The following is a 25,685-nucleotide window of genomic DNA, read 5'->3' on the forward strand; positions in this document are numbered from 1 at the left end:
AAAAAAAAAAAAAAAATGAAAAGGGCCCTCCCTGGTGGCACAGCAGGTTAAAACACAGCACTAAGAAGCTAAAGCCACTTCAGCATCAGTTCGATTCCCGCCCCGGAGGTGATACACATGGCTCGGCAGACCTCTCCTGACCTCAGCAGTGTACTTCGTCAGTCTACCTATTGTGCTCCACACTCTGGTGATCCTCTCACCACCCCTGCACCTCTGGCCTATACCCCAGTTCTGTACGCATAAATAAATAAATCTTTTAAAAAAATAAAAAAAGGTAAACTAAATTAAAATCCTGGGAAAAAATGGGTGAAAATAGTTACAATAGAGGGCTAACAGGAATCAAATATATAAATAGCTTAAAAATTAGTTTATGACAAATGAGGAAAATATTAATTCCAAATAAATAAAGTATGTGAACGGTTTGTGGATCTGTAAATAAAGCCAACAATCAAACACATTTGGACTTGCTGGCGGGAGAGCAACAGTAACCACCCCTGAGGGGAAAATCCTATACTGTCAAAATAATAACAAGGATGTAATACAAGGTGCTTCATTAAATTAAAAAAAAAAAAAAAACACTGATTTTAGGGTGTCCCTGTTGTCAAGGGGTTTAAACCTCAGTGCTATCAAGTTACAGCAGCATGAGTTGGATCCCCTGCCTGGGAGCTAACCCATACAGAGGGCAGCAGATCTCTCCTGTCTCACCTGCTGCTCTGCTCAGAGGTGTATTTCAGTAGACTTGCCTGGTCTGCTCCCACTCTGCGACTGGTGAATACTCTTACATACATACTCTCCCCCCACACCTCTGGCCTAGACCCCAGTTCTAGCATGCATAAATAAATAAAAATCTTTTTTTAAATTTTTGGTTTAAATACCAAATAAATAAGAAATGCAAAACAAATAGTCTTTCTTCCTAGAAAATGATTAAATATTAAAATGAGAATATCATTGTTCATGGAAACAAAAATCAGTATCTACTTTTTAGCAACTGACAGCAACATCGATCAAGATAACCACCCTTTTAGTTCTATTTCTGGCCCTCTACTATAAAGACGGGAATGACCTGAAGTACAGAACATCAAAAGCAGACTATATGCTCTTTACCAGCATTAAGTAAATCATGAAACACCCATGTATGGTATATTTTACGGTACTTAGAATAATATTTATGGATATATTGTTGTGTAGGAAAATGCAAATAACACAAGGCCAAGAAATAATAAAATCACACTAAATGATATACTTACAATACTGCAAATATGGAAATAAATATGTTAGTGGAGAAAACACCAACAGCAGTTATACCTTGGTGAGGAAGGATTATTGATGACTTTTATTAAATTGTGAGTATATGTTTTTGTGCTACCAAATATCTTCTGTAAGTTGCATAAATTATTTTCATTTTTACAAAACAAGTAAACAATCTCAGCTGCAAATCCACAATCAACAATAGATGGAAATCCAGCCACTCTGCAGGCCGCTCCCACAAATAGCCAAATATCACTCAGCGCTTAGGTAAAGAGCGGGGAGGAGGGTTTTAAACCCCCACACCAGAAAAATATCAGACTTCTGAAGAAAAATAAAACTTTTCATGTCTCACTTATCAAAACATACTTTGGAAATTCGCTAAGCAAAACATTTTCCATCAGAGGATTTAAACCCACACAACAAAATTATCTTTTCAGAACAAACTGGTTAAACAAGCAGGAAGTTTACCAGGAACACCCTAAAAATTAATAATTGTTTTTACAGCTCCTGTGAGTACACAGTGTAACACACACCAACAATTCCCAGGGAGCTTGTTGCCACCTTGAAACAGGAGAGCATGAAATCCTTCACAAAAGCTTTTCCTCGGCAAAATCAGATACTCCTGAAATCAAACTTTTTGGGGTTCACCCTTCCAAAAGCTGCTCTGTGGTCTCTAGATGGTTTCTTCAAGGTATAGTTAGTCAGGCCAATATCTTCACTTTCACTACCTGGTTTCATCTTCACAATCCTGAGGTTTTCTCCACCCCAGCACTTCTGAGCTGAGTAATTCTTCATTGCAGGGAGCTGTGCTATGTACTGGAGGGCACTGAACAGTACCCCTGGGCTCTACTCACTAAATGTCAGCCCCACCCTCCTACTACCATTCCCTGATTTGAGGTTACAAGAAAAAAAATGTATCCCAACATTACCAAACATCTCCAACAGGGCACAACCCCCACTGCTTCAGAATCTGTAGTTATTGCCCCATTTTACAGATGAGGAAACTAAAACACAGCTACAAGGCTATTTCACTCTCCCAACCGAGATCCAAGCTCCACACTATTCACACATGTAGGTCACTGATCTTACAGCATTACGGACCACACCCATCTTTTCTATGCGTCTCCTTTGCACCCCATGAATATAGGTCAGTGAACCACATAAACACTGAGTCCCTTCCTATGGGGGAGAAAGGATAGCAACAGTGGCACAGTCATAACTTTCAGCAGAGTAACACATAATGGGAGAAAAGTCACTTACAGTACTCGCTTTGGAGAAAGCACTGTTCATCAGGAAAATGCAGATAAAGCCAGCACTGCTTTCATAATTGACTGAGATTGTATGAGTCAAGTTCTAATCACAAAGGACAAGTGAGAAAGTAACCAGATACCAGATGCATGGGAGTCCATTCACACAGGCACTGGAAGCATCTCAAAGCCACTGGACTGGATGGAACATTGTGAAGCAACCTCAACCCCAATCCCAACCCCACCCACTTGGTACTGAAGCATTAAATATTCAAAGATTTAGTTACCTGCTTCCAGCAGAGTTCTAGGGCTGAGCTCTGGAAAACTCTGGGCAAAAGCGTCCCAGTGGAAGGAAAGTTTAAGCAAAGAGGAAAGATTAGGACTAAATAAGAAGGGCCAGTGGCCCAGAGCACTCTGGAGGTGTCAAATCTGGACCTGAGGCTGGGGAACAAGAAACAAACTTGGAGAAAGAGGTCAAAGTCTCAGATGAAGTCACAAGGTGACACTATGGTGATGCTAGCCAGATTAACACTGAACAAAAACATTTCTCCCCCAAAAGCAGCCCAGGCCTGCCACAGCACACATGAAGCTTATACTGTGAAGACACACATTTCTCAACTACAAAATCTGTCCTGAGCTTGCTGGCATCCCACTGAACAGCAGTCACCCGTCTTAAATTTATGTAATTGAAAGTGATGGTTTTCCAAACAGAGTTTAACCTGTCCTGATTTAAGCCCACATATCCCCCTATTCCATGTTCACAAATCCTCTTGTTCTCAGGCCCTGCACAGCACAAGGAAAGAGGACCAAAGGAGCCAAGACTACTGTTCTTTAGACTGAATTTCAACAGGTGGACTTTCTGAAACTTGAAATACTGGCTTAAATTTCTTAAAATACTGTGGAGGTCAAATGCCACCTGTCTCCATGAGGTCTCCTGCATGAGGCTGTGTTGTAAGCCAGGGCCCACGGGAGGTCAGATGGCAAGGAGGCAGACAGGTCAGCTGGCATCTAGATGTGTCTGGTCAAGAGGTGCCATGTGACGGCCAGCAGGGTCTACAGCAGTAATCACGGGGATGCGAAGCAAATGATGGTGGAAGGAACTCGAGTGATTCAAAACAAGTCTAGGGCCAACAAAGACACTGCTTACGGCAGGAGAGAAGCCCTAAAACTCCAGACACAGACCTAACCACAGCAAACTGTAATGCTGACACTTTAAGGCCAGTGGGAAATGCAGGCTCTTTGACTTTTTTTTTTTTAAGATTTATTTATGCATATAAGAATTGGGGTACAGGCCAGAGATGTGGGGCATAGGAGGATTCACCAGAGACAGAATGGGGAGCCGAACATGCAGATGAAACACTGCTGAGGGGAACTGCGGGCAAGACAGGAGAGGTCTGCAGTTCCATGTGGCCGGGGATCGAACTCCTGCTGCAGTGGCTACATATAACTTCATACGCTGTGATTTAACCGCTTGCGTCGCTAGGGAGGCCCCGCTCTTTGACTTTTAAGAGCCAGAGTTGTCCTCCTAGATCACACAGAGCCCCGTGCGCTGCAAGGACCTGCCCTAGTTTAATGCTCTGCTGTCATCGTCTTGAGATTCTTAATGCTTGTGCATTAGGTCTGGTGGATGAGGCAATGCAGCATGCAGATGAGCAGAGATTTATCTAAGGCGTGCAGCCGCCACCCACACCTAGAACATGCACAGCCCACGTGCAGGATTTTAGAGCGCAACTCTGCACAGGAAGTCATCAGGATTTAAGTGTGTTCAAAGCCAGTGTGTTACAAATATAAGCCAGCAGGTGGGGGGGAGAGGCAGCAGAGCTGAGAGTGTAAGAGGCTATACTCTCCATTAACCAAGCTTGCTTCCCAGGCAGAAACTAGGTAATGTCTTTTTCTAAGAAACAAAACCCCCAAGAAATCCTCTCATACCCACTCTTGGTCCTGTTGTAACCACTTGCACTTATAACTATCTGATGGCACAGGAGGAAAAGGACAGACAGGGTGCCTTTTCCTTCCATCCCTTCTTCACACTAGTCTTTCCTCCATAAGCCAAAGACAAATGGAACACACATGTATCAACAAATTAAATAAAAGTGGTGATTTTGTTTTGGGTATGTTTTGCCTGTTCTGGTAAAGAAAATATCCCTACAAATGACAAAATAGGAAGTGCGTGGTTACATGCTCTAATCATGCATCACACTGGCATGACACAATATAAAGATCAACAGTAAACCTCATGCTAATCATCTAAACTTCTCATTTTTCTTCCCTCAGGATAACATTAAATACCACGTACACCCCAAAACAAGGCCCCACCCATGCACTGATGGGGGTGGTGCTAATTCTTACTACCAGATCTGAATGATTTGATTGCCTCAGTCCTCATTCTCCACCCCCTCATGTCATTACAAATCTGCTGAAATGTCAAAAACCAGTATGTTTACAAATGAAGATCTTTCTAGAAAGGATAGAATGGAAACCTAACAACCTGATCAGGAACAGTATTTAATGCAAAGACCTCTGCCCTCCCACCCCCTCGTGCAGAGGGTGTTTGGTGCTCTGGGCTTGCTGGTGTGAGCAACCCCAGCTGTGTCTGACCACTGGCACTCAGGTCTCCCTTGGGAAGTTGTTCCGTGAACCATTAAGTCTGGCTGTCTAAAAATTCCTCCTTGAAATGCAGTCAAGTTTTCCTTTGTCTCGTTTCTCATTTTTTTGCACTCCTCCTTTCCACTCCAGTAAATTAATTTCCTGCCTGGAGACACATGCTGGCAAACATTTCCATTTGCATTGTTTAGATGAGAGACTTCTGTCATCCCTTCACATCTTTTCCTCAGTACCAATAATCCTGAGAGTCAGCCCCTCAGGAGCCTGAGTCACTTATCTATGAACTTGCTTCAGGGCCTCCTGGTAGACTGAAAAGATGAGACAGCCTGCAGGGACTTGCTCCTGCTGCTCTCTTCCCCTCACCTCTTTTCTGCTTGGCCCTCTAAAGACTAAACTGCCACTTTGCACTCACTCTGACTCGATGCCTGGCCTTTTCTCCCTCCAACCCTGGCACTCTGGATTCCACCTCTACTAGACAACTGCACCTGCTTTCCTTGAGGTCACCGTGGGCCTGCAGCTGTGCCTGTGATGGGTCCCCTGCACCAGCTGGTATGGACGGTGTCCTTGCATTGGCTGGGGAGTCCCTTCCCTCTGCCTCCACCATCTTCCTTGCATCTGGGAGCTCCTGCTCTGTCTCTCAATAACATTTCTCTGTGCTACCAGGTCTCTGGGTCAAAAGTGCCCTGCAGGCTTTGTGTACTTGCTTCTTCTTTCTTGAGTTCATCTACTCTCACCCTCTAAGTAACAGCCCCAAAGAGACAACTGCTCTATCTAGGATTCTGCCTAAATTCCAAACCTCTACTTCCAAATTTTTCCTTGACATCTTCGCATGGATAAAATCAACTAACAGTTCTTCATGATTTCTTTAACATGCCAAGTACAAAACTCAGCCACAAGTAGTCACAAGATATAGCTGAAACATGGACCCTGAGACTGCCTCTGCCATTAAGTTTGAGGTCCGGCATGTACAATCTGTGTGATCTGGGGGAAATGACTGAGCCTCTCTGTGCCTGAGATTACTCATTTGAATGTAGGAATAATAACAGTGCCACTTCTTAAGGTTGATGTAGGGGTTAAATACATCTAGATTAAAAAATGGACAATTAGAACAGTGCTCAGTATATTCCAAGAATGACGTATTAACTGTTGTTGTTATTCTAAAAACTTAGAGGCTGGTACTATTATTTTACTTCTATGCACAATGAGAAGTTGTACAATAAATTCCAGCTGTTCAAATCTTAATTCATCCTATTTCCCATTAAATTCAGCTCTTGCTTGTGTGCCTTTCTTGATGAAGGGATTTCTGTTCTTCCCCTCCCCTCTCTGTATATACCACTAGGAATGTCTGACATACTTGTGAAATAATAGTTTTTATATCCTGCCTAACCTTAAAAAAAAAAAACCTCAACTGAAAGTACACTTACCTAGTAGCTTCCAAAAGTCCCCTAAGATCTGGCTCTGGCTAGCAATGAGTACTGGTTTACCTCTCAAAACATTATCTTCCTCTAAATATCTCAGATTCTACATTTACTCGTCTCCCCCTGCTACCTCGCTAAAATCTCCTATTCGTTCCGTAAGACCCCTTCAGAACCACCTCCTCTCCTGGGACCCACCAAACCCCATTCTTTGTGCCTGTGACTCAATCTGTCAAACAGACAGGATCTCACCTATCTGTTAGTCCCCCCACAAAAGGGCCAAAAAACTGATTTTTAAAATGTTAATATTTTTTATAGGTCAAGAGTGTCATAAAGAGACATGAATATGTTAAAAAGAAAAAAAAATCAAAGCTCCCTTCATCTTCTTTGACTTCCTAATTCCACCCACAGCAGTGAAAAATACAAACTCTACAAGTGTGATTGGCCATTTTTTCCTTAAAATATACTTATTAGACATCTGTATATATGAGTATATTTTTCAATATTTTTAAAGTATATATAAGTTACACACATGTGTATATAATAAATCTTTTTTATGATTACATCTAGAATGTCATCCCTTCATTGTGTGCATTTGCTGTGTATGGATATTTTTAAGGGTAAAGACCATATTTTACCTGTCCTTACAAGTCTCCAAGTGTACCTCCTGCCAAGGCCAAAAAGTGCTTAACAATACCCATCAGTGCTCACTGTGAATCAGGAAGACCGGCTTGCTGGTGCTACACATGTATCATCCCATGTCTGCCTCAGAACCACCCAACTATTCCCATTTCAGGTAGACAAAGCCACACAGCCAGTCAGCAAAAGGGACATGTATTTCAGGGGCCAGAAGCCCTTCAGCAACAAGGGTCCCTGGGGAGTCATCATCTGGGACCCTGTCTTGGAGGCTCCCTCAGGTATAAGGGATATTGGGCAGTGAGGCTTTTTAACTGGCCATGCTGATGAGCTAAACAAAAGAGGTTCAGCAGGAAGGAAGGAGAGGGAGGGCCTGGGGCTCCAGTTGTGTCTGCCTCACAGGAGGCTGCAGAGTGCAAGAGTCACCCTAGAGAATCAAGGAACCCTGAGGAAGATAAAAGCAATAAAAGAATCTTAATCTGTATTTAGAAGCTTTCTCGGTTCTGCAAAATCACATGCTGAACAGGATGGAGGATGGAAGAATGTGAAAATTTACCAAATGCATCAAAGCAGCTGACCCAGAGGAAAATCACTGAGACCCAGGTGACCTCACACAAATGGTCCCGGCAACTCACAGGTTCAACCACAGCTGCTCTGGGTCTGTTTCCCTTCCTCCCACTCATTCACTTCCCAGAGTTAATTTAGATGAGAACTACATCTTTTATCATTCATAAGGGCAGAGTGTGTTCAAATGTCAGACAAAATAGTATTCTCTCTTATGTGTCATGAAAAGCAGCGTCTTCCGAAAGACAGATGTCGCACTGTCATTATTTACATGCTAGAGTCAAGTTAATACTAAGACAGGCAATAAGTTTTAGTTTCCCTTTTTCCAAACAAAGTAAATTCAATAAACTTTTCTCATAAAAAACCTCACACAAATGACTCTGTGTTGGCAAATACAAAGTGTGTTAAATGCCACAGAAGGAGAAAAGTAACAATGCAACAAGAGGACTTCAGTGAGCCAGATCCTAAGCACAGAAACAAGCTTATACAGGCATTCATCTCGATATAATGGAGAATTACATTACATTCATTCATTCATGGAAGAGTTAACACACTACCCAACTGGCCAACCTACTTCTACCTAAGAAAGTGGTCACTTCTTTATGAATGAACTTGCCACTACAAGCAACACCTTCAGGTTCTCACTCATCAGGTTAAATCAAGCTTACCCTGTCACAAAGACAGCCAGACACAAACACAAACACACAGGAAAATCACACACTTGCTCTCTTGAACTTGCATTTTTTTTAAAGATTTATTTATTTGTGCAAACAAGAACTGGGGTACAGAAGAGGTGCTGGGTGTGAGAGGATGAAAGGATTCACCAGAGACTGAGTGGGAAGCAAAACAGGTAGATTAATTGAAATACACTGCTGAGGGGGGCAGCGGGCAGGTCAGGAGAGGTCTGCTATACCATGTGGGTCACCTTTCTGGCTGGTAAATGAACTTGAACCGCATTGGTTGCGGATAGCTTCATAGTGTTGCGCTTTAAGCTGTTGTACCACCAGGGAGGGCCCTGAACTTGCATCTTTTTAATGCCAAATGTTTATTCTCTCCAAGTTAAAGAAAAGATGAAAATGCCCAGTCTGACTCTGGAGTTCAAAGAGTGTCCATATGACGGACAGGTGAACACCAGTTCACCTGGGAATTGACAGATAACACACATGATGGCCCACTCAAGAGTATAAAACCACATTTCAGAAATGAAGGTCTTTAATGGGTACAGACTGGTATCCAGTTCCCTCAAACCCTCCTCTGCCACCAAAACTGCCATTCAAGTGTACAAACATAAAACTCCTAAAAGGACTTAAATCTAAAATCCAGCTGTTTGGTGGTGTGGATCTCTCAAAGCAAAATAAAGTAAAAGAAATCCTCACCACCTGGCTTTTTGATACATTGCAAACTAATGCCACATTGGCATCAATAATTAGAGTTGACTCTCCAACAACCAGGTTTAGGAGCCCTGTGCTGTCAAAATTCCAGGACAACTTCTGACTGCCCCAAAACTAAACTACTAATAGCCTGCTGCTGACCATAAGTCTCACCATCAACAAACAGCTGATTAACATATATTTTATACAGAATATGTATTACATATTATATTCTTACAATAAAGTAGGCTAGAGAAAAATCACTTTAGAAAATTATAAGGAAACAAAAACATCTACAGTTCTGGGGTTTATGAAACTTATGCAATTGAAAGTACTTATAAGTTTACACTGTCTGCTTACAAGAAAATAAGTGTATAAGTGGACCCTCATCATTCAGACTCATTTTTTTCAAGGGTCAGGTGTACTTTGGGAAAAGAGTATAAAAATAGAAGAAATAGAAGAATCATTGTATTTTGTAGGATAGGCCAGTTAAGTTTCATTTTCTTGAAGTCATTAGCTCCATTTAACAGAGCATCAATCTTTGTGGTGGTGATGTATGTGACAAGAGCTGCCAGCTTTCTGATGAGGAGAAATCTATGAATTTGAGAAACAAATGACATAATGTACTATAAGTGCAAAAAAAGGCACAACCCAGAGCATTTTTTGGAATGTGCTGATTTTTGGCCAGTCTGGTGATGGATCTCACTGTGAAATTATCAACCTTTAGTTGAAGAGTAATTCCCGCCAGAGGCCACATATTGTGTTCCCTTCTCTCCCAAAACAACACCCAGAGTCACTAACCATAACAGTTGTGATTTATACATAAAGCCATCCTTTCAAGTTGCTTAAAAATCATCATCGTCATCATCATCATCCTGGTTCCCTGGAAGATCTGACAACTGGCTGCTAGAATTCCTCCCTGCTCCCCTCAATTTCAGAACTAATATGAGTCCCTAGAGAAATCCCTAGGAACAAAAAGGTCATAGGCACTCACCTAGAATCAAGTCACAGACCCAAATATGAATGGGTATTTATCCATACTCTCATTCATTTATTTTTTTTTTAAAAGATCATTAGAATCAGGTCAGAAACATGCTAATAATATCTTCAAAAATAGAAAGAATGATGAATGGGGTCTACTTTCAGTGAATGGTTTGAAGAATGTGCTACCTGGGGTTAGGTACTTTTCAAAGAGGGAGATGAGACACTCAAAAGGTTATTTTGAGTGTAGCCAATTATCAATTATAAATTTAACTACAAAAAGCTAATATTTCATGAATATGAAAGGCTTTAAAAGGAAGTCAGTTAGACAGTAACTGAGAGGACAGTGACCTTGTTCTGATTTATCTCATGCTGGCACAATGAGAGGCAAAAAGCCTTTATTAACAGTTAACACACTCTCCCTCCTGGAGCTTATTTTTCAAAAAAATGTCTACAATGTCCTTGAATGTAGGTACTATTTATTGATCTAGAACCATCATGCCCTGTATTTCATGTCACCATTTGTCCACAAAGGCCAGATGACTTTTTTTAAAGCGGGTATTAGAAATAGGATGGTAGCTGGTCAAAGAAAATGTAACCAAAACCTCATCCTATCTTTCTCAATAACTCAAACAGTTCAAGTTTTATCCTTCCGCAGTACCATGTTTAACTGTACCACATTTGCTTCACACACATGGGTGGAGAAAGAGAAATACTGGTTAAATAAAACTAAGCATATAAAAGTACTGTTATTACTGAAACTGAATGAAATGGAAAGCTTTGTTGTATCCAAGTCCTTAAGCAGGAGACTGGTTTCTTGGAAAGATCATGTAAATCTGAATTCGATCCATGAGGATAATGACCAAAAGCTCCTCTTTACTAGACTGCTTATTACAAGCCACAGTTTGAACACTTCATCTGTCAGGGGATAGCACAACAACCCATAGGACTTGGACATCAGCTCCTTCTTTCCTATTGAAAAAGTACACAAGAAAACACAAGTGTTTTTGCGTACTCCCTATACAGCCTACACAGTGTAAATAGGCAACACTTACTCGCTATCCATTATTTGAGAGCAAGTTCTGTTTCTTAACCAAAACACACCAAAATGAAAGAATACAGGCCTTTCCAGTACAGTCCACCTTCCTTCTGCAAAATGCCTGCCCTTTATCCACGCTGTGCTATTCCATTTTTTTCAAGAGTTAAGAAAAATACAGATTTGGATGTTACATAAACCGTAATAAAACAAAACATGTCTTTCTAGCCCTGAAACCCGGTGTCCTCTGCTGGGCAGCCATCTATAAGTGCTCTCCCTCCACACATCCTACTTGGGTTTGTTGGATGGAACCATGGGCTGTTAATTTTCCTCATCGCAGGAAATGCCCTTTGGTTTGGGCACCTGGGATGTTGCTCTGGGGGCAAAAGGAAGTCCACGCCCATTTCCTCCAGACCTCGCCAAAGGATCCTCACTGCTGAGCAACGGTGAGGAAAGAAAAGGGAAACTTGACTCAGCCCTCTGCCCATGCATGCCTTTTTTTTTTTTTTCTTCTCTAAAATAAAGAGCCTTAAGCACTGGTAAAGAATGTTCTGAATCAGTTTACTGAGCTAGTTTTGTTTTTTTTTTCTCCAGAAAGTCTATCACACCCATTTAGTGCCCAGGGCACAAAAAATCTCCTGGCAGAAGAAAAAAAAATTTTTTTAAACAGGAAATAAATAAAAGGTAGAATTCTACACTTCCACTTCTCAAAATGCCTTTCTCCTGACAGAAAACCACGTCCCTAAACACCAAACTAGGACAGGAAACCAAGTTCAATCACTCCCCTCACTTTCTTCTGGGAAGGCAGGCTTGGTTTTGGTGCCACCTTTGGAAAGTCCATGTCCCCATACGAAACAGTTTGTATGCCACGCCTTCTGCCACTTTTCTCTGCTAAAACTCCCCTTTCTACCGCTGGACAGACCACTGCTCCCACCCTTCCTCCGAGCAGCCATAGAAAAGCATCCGAGGGCTCCTCCCGGCAGCCTCCCTCACCCCTTCGTCCAGGACGCTGGCATCTGAGAGGGATTCTGGGTGAAATGTGAGAGTGAAAGCGAACTGGAGTTGGAACTGTGCTTCCCACGGACTCAAAATTAAGAGCCCCCAAGTGAATTTCTCACATGCTGATTGGGCTACAGATAAAAGATGTTTACGCTGACCATAGAAGACTTTCGTCAAAGTCTCTATGTAATGGGCCCGAGGAGAAGCAAAAAAAACCCAAAACTTTTGTTCTCTCTCAGAGCCTAATTCTTGACTCGATATTTCACAAACTTTTGTGGCCCTTGACCACACGCCGACACACACTCACACACAAACACATTCTCTCTCTCTCTCTCTCTCTCTTTCTCTCAATCTTCTCTGACTGTGGGGTTCTTCAGTTCTCCAGTCCTAGCATTCTTGGGAGACTTGGATGTGGGGGTCTGAGGCACAGACAGGACCCCACAAGCCCCAGCCTGGAGGCACTTTCACACCGACGCTAGTCTGGAGCGCCAGGACTTCAGCCTCCCCACAGAAGTGCTGGTTCCCACCGGGAATTGCAGCGAGCTGCAAAAGGCAAGTCTCCCGGGAAGAGGAGGGGCGGCGCACCACCGCGGAGCCGTCCCCCGGTCCGCGGGCAGCCCCGCGCTTACCTGGACGGCCGAGTTCCCGAAGTTCTGGCACTGCTCTCCGGGCGCTCCCAGCCCGCCGAGAGCCCCGCGGCCAGCCGGCTCCCCAGCCGTCCGTCCCGCTCCCGCCCGCCGCCTACACCCCGCGGGGCCGACACAGACTCGGGAATCCGGGCGGCGCGGCGCGAGCGGGCGCTGACATCACTCCGCGAGCGCAGGTACCTCCCTCCTCCTACTAGTCCCGCCCCCGTACCTCCGCCCAATGAGCGCGCGCTGGGGGCGGTGTCGGCGCGCCCCGCCCCCCGCAATTGGGCCCGGGCCCTGTCGCTCAGAGTCGTCCACTAATTTTACACATTCCTGCTGAGCTGGACTCGAGCTCTCGCCAGTGGGTGTTGATGGAAAAAAAAAAATGCTGCCTTTCCTGCTATCGCCGAGGAAAGCCAGTAATTCTGTGGAGGGGAACCTCGCGGGTCGTGTCTTCAACTCTCCTTGGTATAGTTCTCATACCCCTGAAGAAAGGAAACGATTCCATCCTGGCCCTCGTTCAAAGGAAAAACAGTATGCTGTGTGTCACGGACACAGGCGAGTCCCACGGCGCGGGGAGCTGAAAATGGCTTAAAGTCCTGCAAATAAGGGATACGCTTGCTCGCTTTTCTGTCTCTTTGCCGGGGGTTCCCTCAGCCAGGGATCGAAAACTTCCAAAGCACTTGCAAAAGATTTGGAAGGGAAGCCTCGGAAGGGCGTCCCAGCTCAGAATAGTTAACTGGGGGTTATCCACCATGTGGTTGCTGTTGCTTTTTGACCCACCAGGGGAAGAAAAAAAAAAAAAACGACCAGCTTACGAGCTTGCAGACAAATAAATCTGAGCCTCCGATGTACGAAAAATTACTGTTTACCTTGTTAAGGGCCTTAAGGCTGCTGTTTTCATGCACAACTGAAAGGGAGGGGGAGGGGATCTGACAATTGAGTTCAACAAGCCACAAGAGAGTAATTACTGCTGAATGGAACCAATTGCAGTGGCTGAGCTATCAATTAAGAATTAACTAACATTTACCCTTGACGGATATCACTGCCTATAATCCCCTTGCCTAAGAGAACACAAAGGTTCTCCAGAGACAGGTCTTTCAATTTACCTAATGTCTGATCAAAGCAGAATTTCATGGTGCACATGGCTTTATTTCTATGAGGTATATTTTATCTTCTTATAAATCTCATAATATTAAATACTGTATTTATAAGGTGTATTACCCATCATCTTCTGAAAATAGTATAAATTGATACTGTCCTGCTGTTACTTTTTATTATTTGTTGTGTGATGTCATTTGTTTCACCATTGTGCCCAAATTGCAGAGGGTGCAGAGTCCAGCTTGGGTCTTATTCCATCCTCACCACTTCCCTTGTAGTGAATCATCAGCCCTATTTTAACCTAAAGAGTCAAAAACTGCCAAATTATTTAAGTAAATTGCCCTAAAACAATCAGAACTGGGATTAAACCCAGTTCTGTTTGACACCAAAGCATTTGTTCTCTTTACTCTAAAGCACTGATTGACTGCCCACAATCTGCATTCTTGCAAACACTGTAATGCTAAAAATAAAAATCCACAGACCCAGGCCACTGCTCCCACAGACCTACTTTATGTTATCATATCATGCCGTGTGTCTAACCTGAGTGACTCCAAGCTCCCACTCAACATTTCTGACTCCATTTTACCCCAGCTCTAAATCTACCCCATGAGTTTGCTTTTACCATCGACATCTTCCCTTTCAAGTCAGGCCCTGTCCCATTCTTTGCAATCTTTGCCTTATCTGCCCTTGGTCCAAAAGGTCTGTTCACAGAACCTAGTGCGATTCTCACCTTCTGGCCTACCTGGATTCCTTCTCAAAGCCCAACCAAGGTCCAAGTGCCTGCTGGATGCTACAGCAGACAGAAAAAGGGTTCTGAATCTTTGCTCAACTCTGCCACAACTTGCTGTGTAACTTAGGACAAGTCTGTAAATAAAGCACCATTAGAAACCCTGGTTACTACCTCTTTAAAATGGGCTGATAAGACATCAAAAGTTATACAAGCTTTAATGGCATTGTATAGGTGTGTAAACAGATGATTAAATATATCCAGTTATATATATTCCTTATTCACACCCTGAAGGGCAAGCTCCATGCTACTTACCTCTATGTTTTCCTTAGCCCTAATTCAAGGAAAAGACTCAGGAAAAATACAGGATCACAGAAAATGGATCCTCATATCACTCCTAACCCCCTACATGTCTTTAAATGTCTCCTACCCACAAATAACCTCGCAGCCAGAAACCCAGCTATCTCCTCCCTCCTTCCACCACCCCTTTTTACTTTTGTTTTGTTGGGAATCTTTTGCTTTTTCCACTCTCTCACCACTCATTCAATAACCTTTAAGACCCTCTTATTTTCTGCAATAACCACTTAAGCCTGTTCCTTAGACATTCTTCCTTCCCGCATTCTCACTCAGGAACACACTTGTCTTCTCATACCTGTTACAGACCTGATTTCCCAGCTGCATCCAAGCAGAAACTGGGTGGCTACCAGTCCTTCCAGCCTCAGGAAGGCTTCATCCAGGCTCACACTCTCCAAAGCAGCAGATGGGGGCGGGAATATCCCAACCCACTGGGATGGCAGGATAAAATAACAGGAAGTTGCCTCCCATCCCCTCCGCAGCTGGAGTGATAACAGCTGCCATCAGAGTCCAGAAAACAAAAGACTTAAGAAAGCCAAAGCGGCCAGCGTTGGAGCAGCAGTGTTAACCAGGAGTGCCACAGTGGGCGAGGAAAGAACCAACCAATGGCCAACTGCAGCCTCCTCATCACCCACCATTAATCAGTGTGATGGCTCTTATCTGTTCCACATTTGCTTCATTTAATAAGGCTTCACCACAATGCTTCATTTTTTCTAACATGTTTATTATTTAGAATAATATTTATTACAGCAATAGTTCTTATTTATGAGTGATAAATCTTTTGACACCATTGGCCTTTGGTATGTATCTCAGAATAACTTCAAGAAGCAGGATATTTATTGTACCGTTTAGTGTTAAAGAAAGATGAAATGTTGCCATTTGCAGTAAAATGAAAGGAACTTGAGGGGATTATCCTAAGGGAAGTTAGCCAAAAAGATCAAGACAAATACTGGACAATTTCACATATGTGAGTAATATAAGGAAACAAAGAGGTGAACTGACAAAACAAACAAAAAATAAACTAGTGGACATTGATAATTGAACCGAGGTTATCAAAGAAGAACTTTGGGGAGAAAGACTGAGGGGCAGTAAGAGGTAGGGTGAATATTTTGTCTTATTTTCCTTCAAAACAATTTAAAAGAAAAAGGACATTGCAACAGAGGTGAAATAGGATCCCTTATAAACATATACCCAAGGTTTACCCAGAGTCCTGGATCTTTGCTGACTTGTGGACAAGTCCATTTAAACTCCTGCGGTTTCAACACTAATTAGCAATGTAGGTTTAAGTACTAACTTTCTGTAATATCTAGTTATTTCTATGGCCAGCTTGACTTTTAGTACCCATGAATCTTGCAGATAATATCATTGGGGGAGGGATGGGAAGGGAGCACTGTGAAAGCAGGAGAAAACCTGCACTGAGGAACAGAAGTAGATCCTAAAATGGAACCACAGTGACCTGGTACAACCACCAATTGGAGGCAAGTACCCATCTACAGCACTCCTGGCAGGTGACTTTTACTGCAGCCTCACAAAAGATCCTCTTTCCTGTCTGCAGACTCTGCTATTCAGACTCTTCCCCCAAGAACAGCCATGTGTCTTGCATCACCCTTATAACTGAACTGTAGAGTGTTAATCATCCCATCATAGCATAAGGAATCAAAGGCTCCGCAAGATTATAGGAGTCAGTTGCTCTAGAACACCCAGAATCAGGGTTGAAACCAAGGTCTTTTCTGGATCCAAAACCTTGATGGTCTGTAGACGGCTGTCTTCCCATCTGGACTCGAGTGAGAGCAGGTTGTCTTGTTACCCTGCTCCAAGCATGTAAGGGCACAAGGTCACATCCTCTCCAGCCCAGGTGCAGAAGTCAGGAGAGGCTCATGGGCTCATCGAGGTCACATCGTTGCCTGACTGGTTTTCACAGGCTTCTAGTTGCCACTCTCCAAAGCACAGTCCTGATCACTCTTGACTCTGAAAACTTTATTTTTTTAAAGATTGTATTTATTTATGCATACAGAACTTGGGTGCAGACCAGAGGTGCAGGGGCAGTGAGAGGATTCACCAGAGATAGAGTGGGGAGCAGAACATGCAGATTGAAGAAATATACTGCTGAAGGGAGCAATGGGTGGGTCAGGAGAGGTCTGTCTCCCATGTGGGTTACATGGGGGTTGAGGATCTAGCTCACAGTGTGGCGGCTGCAGCTCTTCAGTGCTGAGCTTTAACCCACTGTACCACTAAGTAGGGCCAACTCTGAAAACTCTTACATGTGTCCCCGTTAGTAAGGAACAAAATCCGAGATCTCAACTGATGTCCAGAAGCCTAAACATGCTGCTTCCCAATTCCCCTTTTCAAACTTACTGTCTTCCTTAGGGTCTTTGCTTTTTGCACTCCCACACTGCCCAGATGAAATGACCATGCACCATCCTCCTGTGTATGTCTCCTCGGTGAAGGACAATTTTGTCCATTTCTACTAAAGTCCCTTCCCAGGGTTGATGTGAGATCTAATGAGAGCACACCACCCCCCACATAAATCATTAGTAAGTAGGGCCCTCCCTGGTGGCGCAGCAGGTTAAAGCTCAGCACTGCTGGCAGGCTGCAGCCCCTTCAGTGCTAGTTCGATCCCCGGTCCAGGAGGTTATCCACATGGCGTGGCAGACCTCTCCTATCTGGGCCTCTGCTCACCTCAGCAGTGTACCTCATCAACCTGCCCGTTCTGCTCCCCACTTTGTCACTGTGCTTATACTCCAGTTCTGTATATATAAATAAATCTTAAAAAAAATAAATCATTAGTAAGTATATTCTTCTTTTTCCTATGACATAAAACAGTTGTCACATATCATTATATGCAGCTTATATTTCACACCAACTGCAGTCCTTTAGTGAAGGATGCTGATCTGTTTTGTCTTTATACCCTTTATGATTTTTTTCTTTAAGATTTATTTATTTATGCATACAAGAATTGGGTACAGGCTAGAGGTGCAAGAGGTGAGAAGATTCACTAGAGACAGAGTGGGGAGCAGAACAGGTAGATGAACTGAAATACACTGAGGAGCAGCAGGCCAAGTCAGGAGAGTTCTGCTGTGCCATGTAGATCAACTCCTTGGCCAGAGATTCACCTTGTGCTGCAGTGGCTGCTGACAGCTTCTTAGTGCTGTGCTTTAACCCGTTGAGCCACCATGGAGGGCCAGAAAACTTTACTCTTGTTTTTTAATTGAGGTAAGTTTGGTTCCTGGAGCTTTAGAGTCATGTGTTGTCTTATAGACATTCAATAAAAGTTTACAGAATGAATGAATGCTTAAAACTTTTGCTTAACATCTGCTTCTAACCTGCTATGGGATAAGTATCAAGAAGTTCAGGAAGAACTCGACTAGAAGAATCTTCAAGGATCTGGCAGCCTTGGATTCTTCTCCTCCCAGTCACATCACCAAAAAGAATGGGTTGGACACATGGTATAAATTATAAACCCAAATTCAAATGAAATAAACTGAGTCTTAAAATTCCTTCTAAAGGAAATTGCTGCTTAGTCTGTCTGACTCTAAGCATGGCTTTGGTGATAACTCATGCATCATTTCAATATCCTGTAGTTGGAGGCTAAGCTGTGGCTTGGTTACCACCAGACATCAGTTCTGGATACGGCTCTCCTTGCAGGATAGAAATTGGCCCATTGTCTCCCTCCTTGCAGAGTCTCCTTTTAATCATTCTTTCTTTGCTGTGCTGGTTTTTCTCTGGTTACTTGCCAGGTAAATCCAAAAACCTAGTTACCCACTTGATGATTCTATTTATAAATGGGAAAATTTTTAATTAAAAAATACAGAATATTGCTTTTCATGGTCTTTGATTAATGTTCAGCTAATGGCCAAATTAAACAAATTAAATTCCCTTGAACCATTAACCCCATTTACAAATGTAGTTAATTGAATTTCTTAAACAGTATGTCTGTTCCCACACTGAGAGAGGCCAACAAATGGGAGAGTCAGCCCTTTCAATACATAGCAGCAATTCCTCTTTCCCATTTCACGCAGATGAGTCGCATAGTGTTCTTCCCACACAAGCCAAGCCTCTCCCCAGGCGCAAAGTCTTTCCAGGGGGGCCAAGTATCTCCATTCTTTCCTCCCAGCAAACACCATGCATAGACTGCTTGAGAGGTCCAAGAACTTCAGTCAACAGCACAGCATTCCTCAGAACCAGTAATGGTCACCTCATTTCACCTGCCACAGTATTAATTAAGGTTCACCTTCCAAAGAGCACATCCTGGCTCACTATTAAATAAGTATTCCAATTGATATTATGGTGAACACCATTCTCTGGACAAGTACCACAGACAAGTCCCAGACTTCAGACAGATCCCTTTATTTCTTCTCTGTTTACCTTTCCCCTTGACAATCATTAATTTACCATTGCTTTAGTCAGTCTCTCCTAATCCTTAACTAAAATTCTTCTGTTCAGCTAAAATTTACATTTAAAAATGGCCTGTTGTGGTTTATGGGCAGGTAATCTTTGACAAAGGAGCAAGGAAGATACAATGGAACAAAGAAAGTTTGTTCAACAAATCATGCTGGGAAAACTGGGAAGCTACATGCAAAAAAATGAAACTAGATTACTACCTCGCACCATACACAAAAATCAACTCGAAGTGAATTAAAGACCTAGATATAAGAACGGAAACTATAAAATACTTGGAAGCAAAGATGGGCAAAACACTACATGACATATACTTTAGTAACATCTTTGAAGATACAGCACCCAACACAGCGATAGTAAAGGAAAGGATAAATAGATGGGACTACATCAAGTTAAAGAGCTTTTGTATAGCAAGAGACATTACAAAAAAAAAAAAAAAAAACAGGCATCTTACTGATTGGGAAAAAATTTTCTCCCATAAAACTAGCGATAAAGGATTGATCACAAAGATATACAAAAAACTGATGAAACTCAAGAAAAATAAACAACTCCATCAAAAAAAAAATGGGCAGAAGAGCTAAAAAGACACTTCTCCTAAGAGGAAATGCAGATGGCCAACAAGCATATGAAAAAAGGTTCAACATCACTTGGACTCAGAGAGATGCAAATTAAAACCACAATGAAATACCACTTCACCCCAGTAAGAATGGCACATCTTCAAACAACTAGCAACAACAAATGTTGGTGAGGATGTGGAGAAAAAGGAACTCTCCTGCACTGCTGGTGGGAATGAAAACTAGTACAACCACTATGGAAAACTGTTTGGAGGTTCCTCAAACTGCTAAACATGGAGCTTCCCTATGACGCAGCAATCCCACTCCTGGGTATCTACCCAAAAGACATAAAAACACTGATTCAAAAAGACACCTGCACCCCCTGTTTATTGCTGCTTTACTTACAATTGGAAAGACATGGAAACAGCCCAAATGCCCAAAAGTAGATGACTGGATTAAAAAGATATGGTACATATACACAGTGGAATATTACTCAGCAACCAAAAAACTAAACACATGCCTTTTGCAGCAACGTGGATGGAGCTGGAAAAGATCATGCTTAGTGAAGTAAGCCAGAAAGAAAAGGAAAGACATCAGGTGGTTTCACTCATAGCAGGAGTATAAAGGACCAGGCAAGAAACTAATAATAATGAGCAACTATACACCAGAGATATTTTATGGGAGTAGAATGGAGAATGGGATCAAAAATGCTCAGGGGAGGGAAGTGCGCTGGACTATGGTGATGGCAAACAGGTGATTTGGTGATGGGAAGCCCATGGGGATTACAACTGAGATGGGAAAAAAAGCACACAATGATGTAAAAATAAACTATTATATTACTTAATTTTAAAAATGGCCTGTTGTACTTTGATCCAGAACTTCTAAAAGGACTGAGAGGAGTCAGTTTTAGGTAAAAACAGATGTAAGATGAATACAAGGCAATTGGTTTAAATGCATGCTTACATTAAAGAAGTTCTCCTGACATGTTGTAACAAGTTGCTGATAAATCTTCAGGCTGGAACACTTATCTCCTACATCCCATAAAAATGGGTTTCTCTACTCCCTTCCCTAACTGCTCCAGATTCTATCTCCAGAAGATCCTTTTCACTGAAGGATGCTGACTGTGTAGCATCTGAATTACCAGGTAATTAGTACTGTGGCTTGTTAAACTCGCCTGGGTATTAAGAAAATAAAGAAAGTGTCTCAACTATCACTTTAGAATGTATGTAAACCTCTTCCCTCTAATTTCACTTTAGATAATTTCCATTTGCTCCTAAATAGCCTGAATTCTGTATTAGATATAATGTCACAGCCATAGAACTACTTTTTATACCGTGAGTTGCCATTTCTGAATAAAAGGAAGTAGAGGAAATCACGCCTACTTTGTGTGTGTGTGTGTGTAAAATTTACAAAAGCAGTGCATTTACTCCAAGTTGAAAGATTGCTTGACATTTTGAGCTACAATTTCTCTATCCATGCACAGATGCCCATAATGCCTGCCTGATTGCTGCTACCCTCACACCCTACTTCTGAAAGAGTCAGAATCCAAAATGGTTCTCTTCACACAGGATTCTCAGTTAACTTCCCAAGGTCCTGGCTACCTTGAACAGCACACATTCAATCATGGATTTTCATCTATGGCAAGTATGAACTTGCCAAGAATCTGGGCAAGCAAGCATAGGAATTTTTCAGCAGAGCTCCATGTTGAACAGTTATTAAGTGACTTTGTCACAACTTCTTTCAAGACATTGAATATGAGACATAGAAAACCAGGTAATAAAGTAGAAAGAAGCAAAGAGGAACAAAGAATGAAGGCAAACAGACAAATGAAGTATAAAAAAAATGAAGAAGAAAAGAGTCAGAAAAAGTAGAACATCAACAGAAAAGGACAGAAGCTGAGAGTCATATACATATAACAGTCAGACACTGGGAAGCCGTGGACATCACAAGGACAGCGTAGTTGCTGCGGAAATAATCAAAAGCACCACAATAATAAAGTGAGAACGACCATAGGAAACACCAATTTCTGTGTGCCTGGGACTGTTTTAAATGCTTTCACTGCAGTGACGTCTGTTCCATTTCACAGATGAGGAAACTATGCCACAGAGGTATCCTCCCCATGATCACCTTCCAGGAAGCAGCACAAGTCAATGGTGTTTTCTGAGAGAAAAGCTTATTTACAAAAATGACAGACCTGTTAGGGCCTCCTTGGTGGCCTAGGGGTTAAGACTCAGTGATATCACTGCTACGGCCTCAGTTTGAACCCTGGCCAGGGAGGCGACCCACATGGCGCAGCAGACCCCTCCTGTCTCACCCGCCCCTCCCCTAAGCAGTGTATTTCAGTAAGTCTGCCTGTTCTGCTCCTCCCTCTGTCTGGTGAATCTTCTCTTGCCACCCCCTCCCCAAATCTGTGGCCTACATCCCATTTCTTCTATACAAAAGTAAATAAAAAGACTTCAAAAGTGACAGGCACATGGGATGTTGTTGAGTCCTGACCTACCTCCTGTTCCCATGAGGCTTGAAGTTCAGTGACTTTGCGAATACCCTTCGCTTGCAGGGTAGTCTTGTGCTCAACCACCAGCACCTGAGGTCACCAGAACACTCTTTAATGCCTTACCACTTGAAAGAGCCTAAATAATACTGTGACTTCAAATGAGGTAATAAATTTTACCTTCCCTGAAAGGCATGGGGCAAAGTGAGGTGTTTACCTTCTGAAAGAAGGTGAAAGTTCTAAGGATAAGGTCTGGTGAGCAGGACTGACTTGGCCTCCACATCCTGCTTCTTCCTGACATTCCTTTGGGCAGGACTCAGTCTGGCTTGATGGGATATTTTGCCACACACTGCGGGAATTTTAGCATGTATTAGTTTTCAGCATACAATTATCATTACATATTCATTAAATATAATTATATTAATTACAGGACCCTGTTCTGCCTCATTCCTTCCCTCAGCAAGAAGGAAGAGGCTGTGATTATAGGGGCAGTGAACAAAGGCCAAAAGAAAAGGATTTGAAAACTATTTTATCTTTCTACCTCCTCAACAACAGCAGCCACATAGTTTAGGGTCTTGAGGAGTTCAGATTTATTCTAATTATAATGAGAATAAAGTCAGGACATATCTTGCTACCATCTTCTTGTACTGAAAGAAAAATAAACTTCCATCACCCACTTTACTTTGAATACATTTATAACACTGACCACTGGAAGGAAAAGATGCTGCTCTTTTATAGGATTAATTTGCAAAGTTCTGAGTTTGCAATCCAAGAGGTCATCAATGGATACTGTGAATCAGTGACTCCATAATCATGTTAAGAAGGAAATGAGTTGGTGACTCAATTCAACCCTGCCTTGAAGAAGATGACCTGCAAAATACTAAAATCTGCTGAAAAGCCAGTAGGAGATTGAGAACACTAGCTTTTGCACTAAAAATTACCTCCATTGTATGACAGTTTGAAAATTAATGTCAGGCATTTTATTCTAATCCATTCAACTCCTGGCTTCCAAATTTTTTTAGAAGGTAATAAACTTGTTAAAGAACATAATTGCCACCCTCAAAATGCCATGCCAAACCTCTGACTTTCTTCACCTCCTATGAGGTTTAATCTTATAAGGATCAGCTTTATTTATTCTGTCCTATTTTAGACATCAGGGTGTGTTCAGTTGCTTTCTAAAGCCCTACTTATTTATAGAATAAAAGAGTCATATGTGTAGAAATAATAACACTTTTGTCAGAAAGTCAAGCCACAGCATAGAAGCGCCAGCCAGTGTCCAGCCCCTTGCAGTGGAGTGGACCTCCCCAGGAAGAGGCAGGCGAGGGGGTGGGGTGCAAGACCTCACTTGCCCTGCAGCAGAGACCTACCATTGTAAACCAGCAAATGATTAAGAAGCAGAAGCAAAGTCACTCATCTCTGAAATGTCTGTTCCCCAGAGCCCCATACCTATACACTGGCCCCTCCCACTGACTAGCGGCTGGCTGACCTGAGGGAAAAAAAGAAAACTGGAAAGGCTGGGGATCACTGTCTGTGGGGTCTCATCTAGGCCCTCCCAACCTCCAGACCCACTCAGGCTCAAGCAGCTACAACAAAGAGGTTTACCAGCAAACAGGAAATTGGGAAAAGGAAAGAATTTCTCAGGTAGCAGGTACCTGCTGTCTCACCCCAGACAGCAGGTGTCCAAGCAAAGGTCACTTGTCCAAGATGGCACTTTCCCTGGATGAGATCCTGTGGCTCACTGGCATGCAGAGGGCCAAGAATCAACTCACTGCCCAGTGGGAAGTGCAGTGCTGTGATGGGGGCACCCCAGTAACCAGCAACAACTCCAATGTCCACCCACACAGTGCAAGGAGGCAGTGCTGATCTTCAGAAGCAGCAGGCAGGTCAGCAGTCCCCCTGTTGTTCGAATCCAGGCATTTATGTTCCAGCCCTTGGAGACTCCATCCCAGGCCCCGGGTAGTGGCTAATGGTGCCCTCAGCAGGTGACCTTGTGTGTAGGGCAGAGGCAGGAGCAGCCATTAGGCTGCAGGTGGAAGCTGAGATCAGAAGCAGCGGTCGCAAATTTCTGGAAGTTCTTCCCTGGAGGTCAATATGCATCTTCCCAAGGAGTCTGAATGGGAAGGCCCAAGTTCCTAGGCCTGAGGTGTGGAGCCCTAGGAGCTGGGCTCAAACACCCCTCCACCCCATTGCCCTGTTTTCCAGGTCCTGCTGTTAGCTTGATACTGGTCATAGTCCAAACAGCTCATCCTGTTTTTCAGTTCCAGAAACAAATCGAGAAGGAAATTTGGGCCTGTGCATCCCTGGTCCCTGAGACCGATCAGTGCCACCCGGGTCCCTTAACACCCAGCCATAACAGCAGCCTGTGGTTCCAAAATCACATACTCTTTCTGGGCCCCACCTGGCAAGACATTTATATCAAACTTCAAATACCTATTTTTATATTCTGTGAGCACCAAGTCCGAGAATCTGATTTAATCTCAAGCAGCGGGAAGGTAAGAGCAGTGTCATCACTGCTTTCCAGATAAAGAAACTGAAGCAGCAGAACTGGCTTTATGGGGCACCGGAGCTCAGGGCCCACTGAGGGTGGCCCTCCACCTGGCTGAATGCTCTACAGACATCATCTAGTTAGTAGGGGACCTGCATTTTCACTTGGGGGACCTTGTCTCACAGTGCAGAAGCTGGGAAGTCTGGGATCAGTGTCTGGTTTGGTTTCTGCTGTAACTGCTCTAGTTGACTTGCCTGTGTCTTAACCTGATCGTCTGTATTGGGATCCACCCTAGTGACCTCATTTTAACTGAATTACCTCCTCAGAGACCCTCCTTGGGTTCTCTAAAGGGTCCTTTACAGCTCCTGGAAAGGAACTTTCTGAGCTACTGGTGGTTAGGTCTTCAACAAATGTATTTGGGGGTTAGGTGGGGAGCACAGATTCCAGCCCTCAACACACCCACAGTAAGGGAAGAACCACTACAATTTGCTCCACCCATGACGATCTATTTGTCTTCACAAATCCCCACACATGGCACAGAAAGATCAGTACTTGCTATCTGAAATGAAATGCAACACAGGAAACATCTCAGGATAATGCTAGTCCAGGACCAAACCTCAGCCCTCCCAGCACTTGATCCATTCAGTTTTGTACAACCTACACACACAGACACGGCTGCCAGAAATGATGGCCCCTCTCTACAATTACAGGTTCTTGGACTGTCTGCCTTCGTGGATTTCAAAATAGCAGCTGACTCTTTCTAACCAGCGAAAGAAACAAGGAAAGGAAGGAAGGAAGGAAGGAAGGAAGGAAGGAAGGAAGGAAGGAAGGAAGGAAGGAAGGAAG

General features: G+C 43.1%; 1 protein-coding gene across 8 annotated transcripts in view; it reads right to left on the reverse strand.

Annotated features, from left to right (window-relative positions):
* PPFIBP1 (PTPRF interacting protein, binding protein 1 (liprin beta 1)) overlaps positions 1–12,886 on the reverse strand; it is a 141,688-nt gene extending 128,802 nt beyond the window's left edge. For all 8 annotated transcript variants that reach the window (XM_012732861.1, XM_012732869.1, XM_012732866.1 and 5 more), the window contains exon 1: positions 12,730–12,886. The gene's annotated coding sequence lies outside the window, so the exon portion shown is untranslated. The remainder of the gene's footprint in view (positions 1–12,729) is intronic.
* Between the last annotated feature and the right edge of the window lie 12,799 nt (positions 12,887–25,685).

Source organism: Condylura cristata, unplaced genomic scaffold (genome assembly GCF_000260355.1).
Source record: "Condylura cristata isolate star-nosed mole 26May11 unplaced genomic scaffold, ConCri1.0 scaffold00036, whole genome shotgun sequence".
NCBI classification, from domain to species: Eukaryota; Metazoa; Chordata; class Mammalia; order Eulipotyphla; family Talpidae; genus Condylura; species Condylura cristata.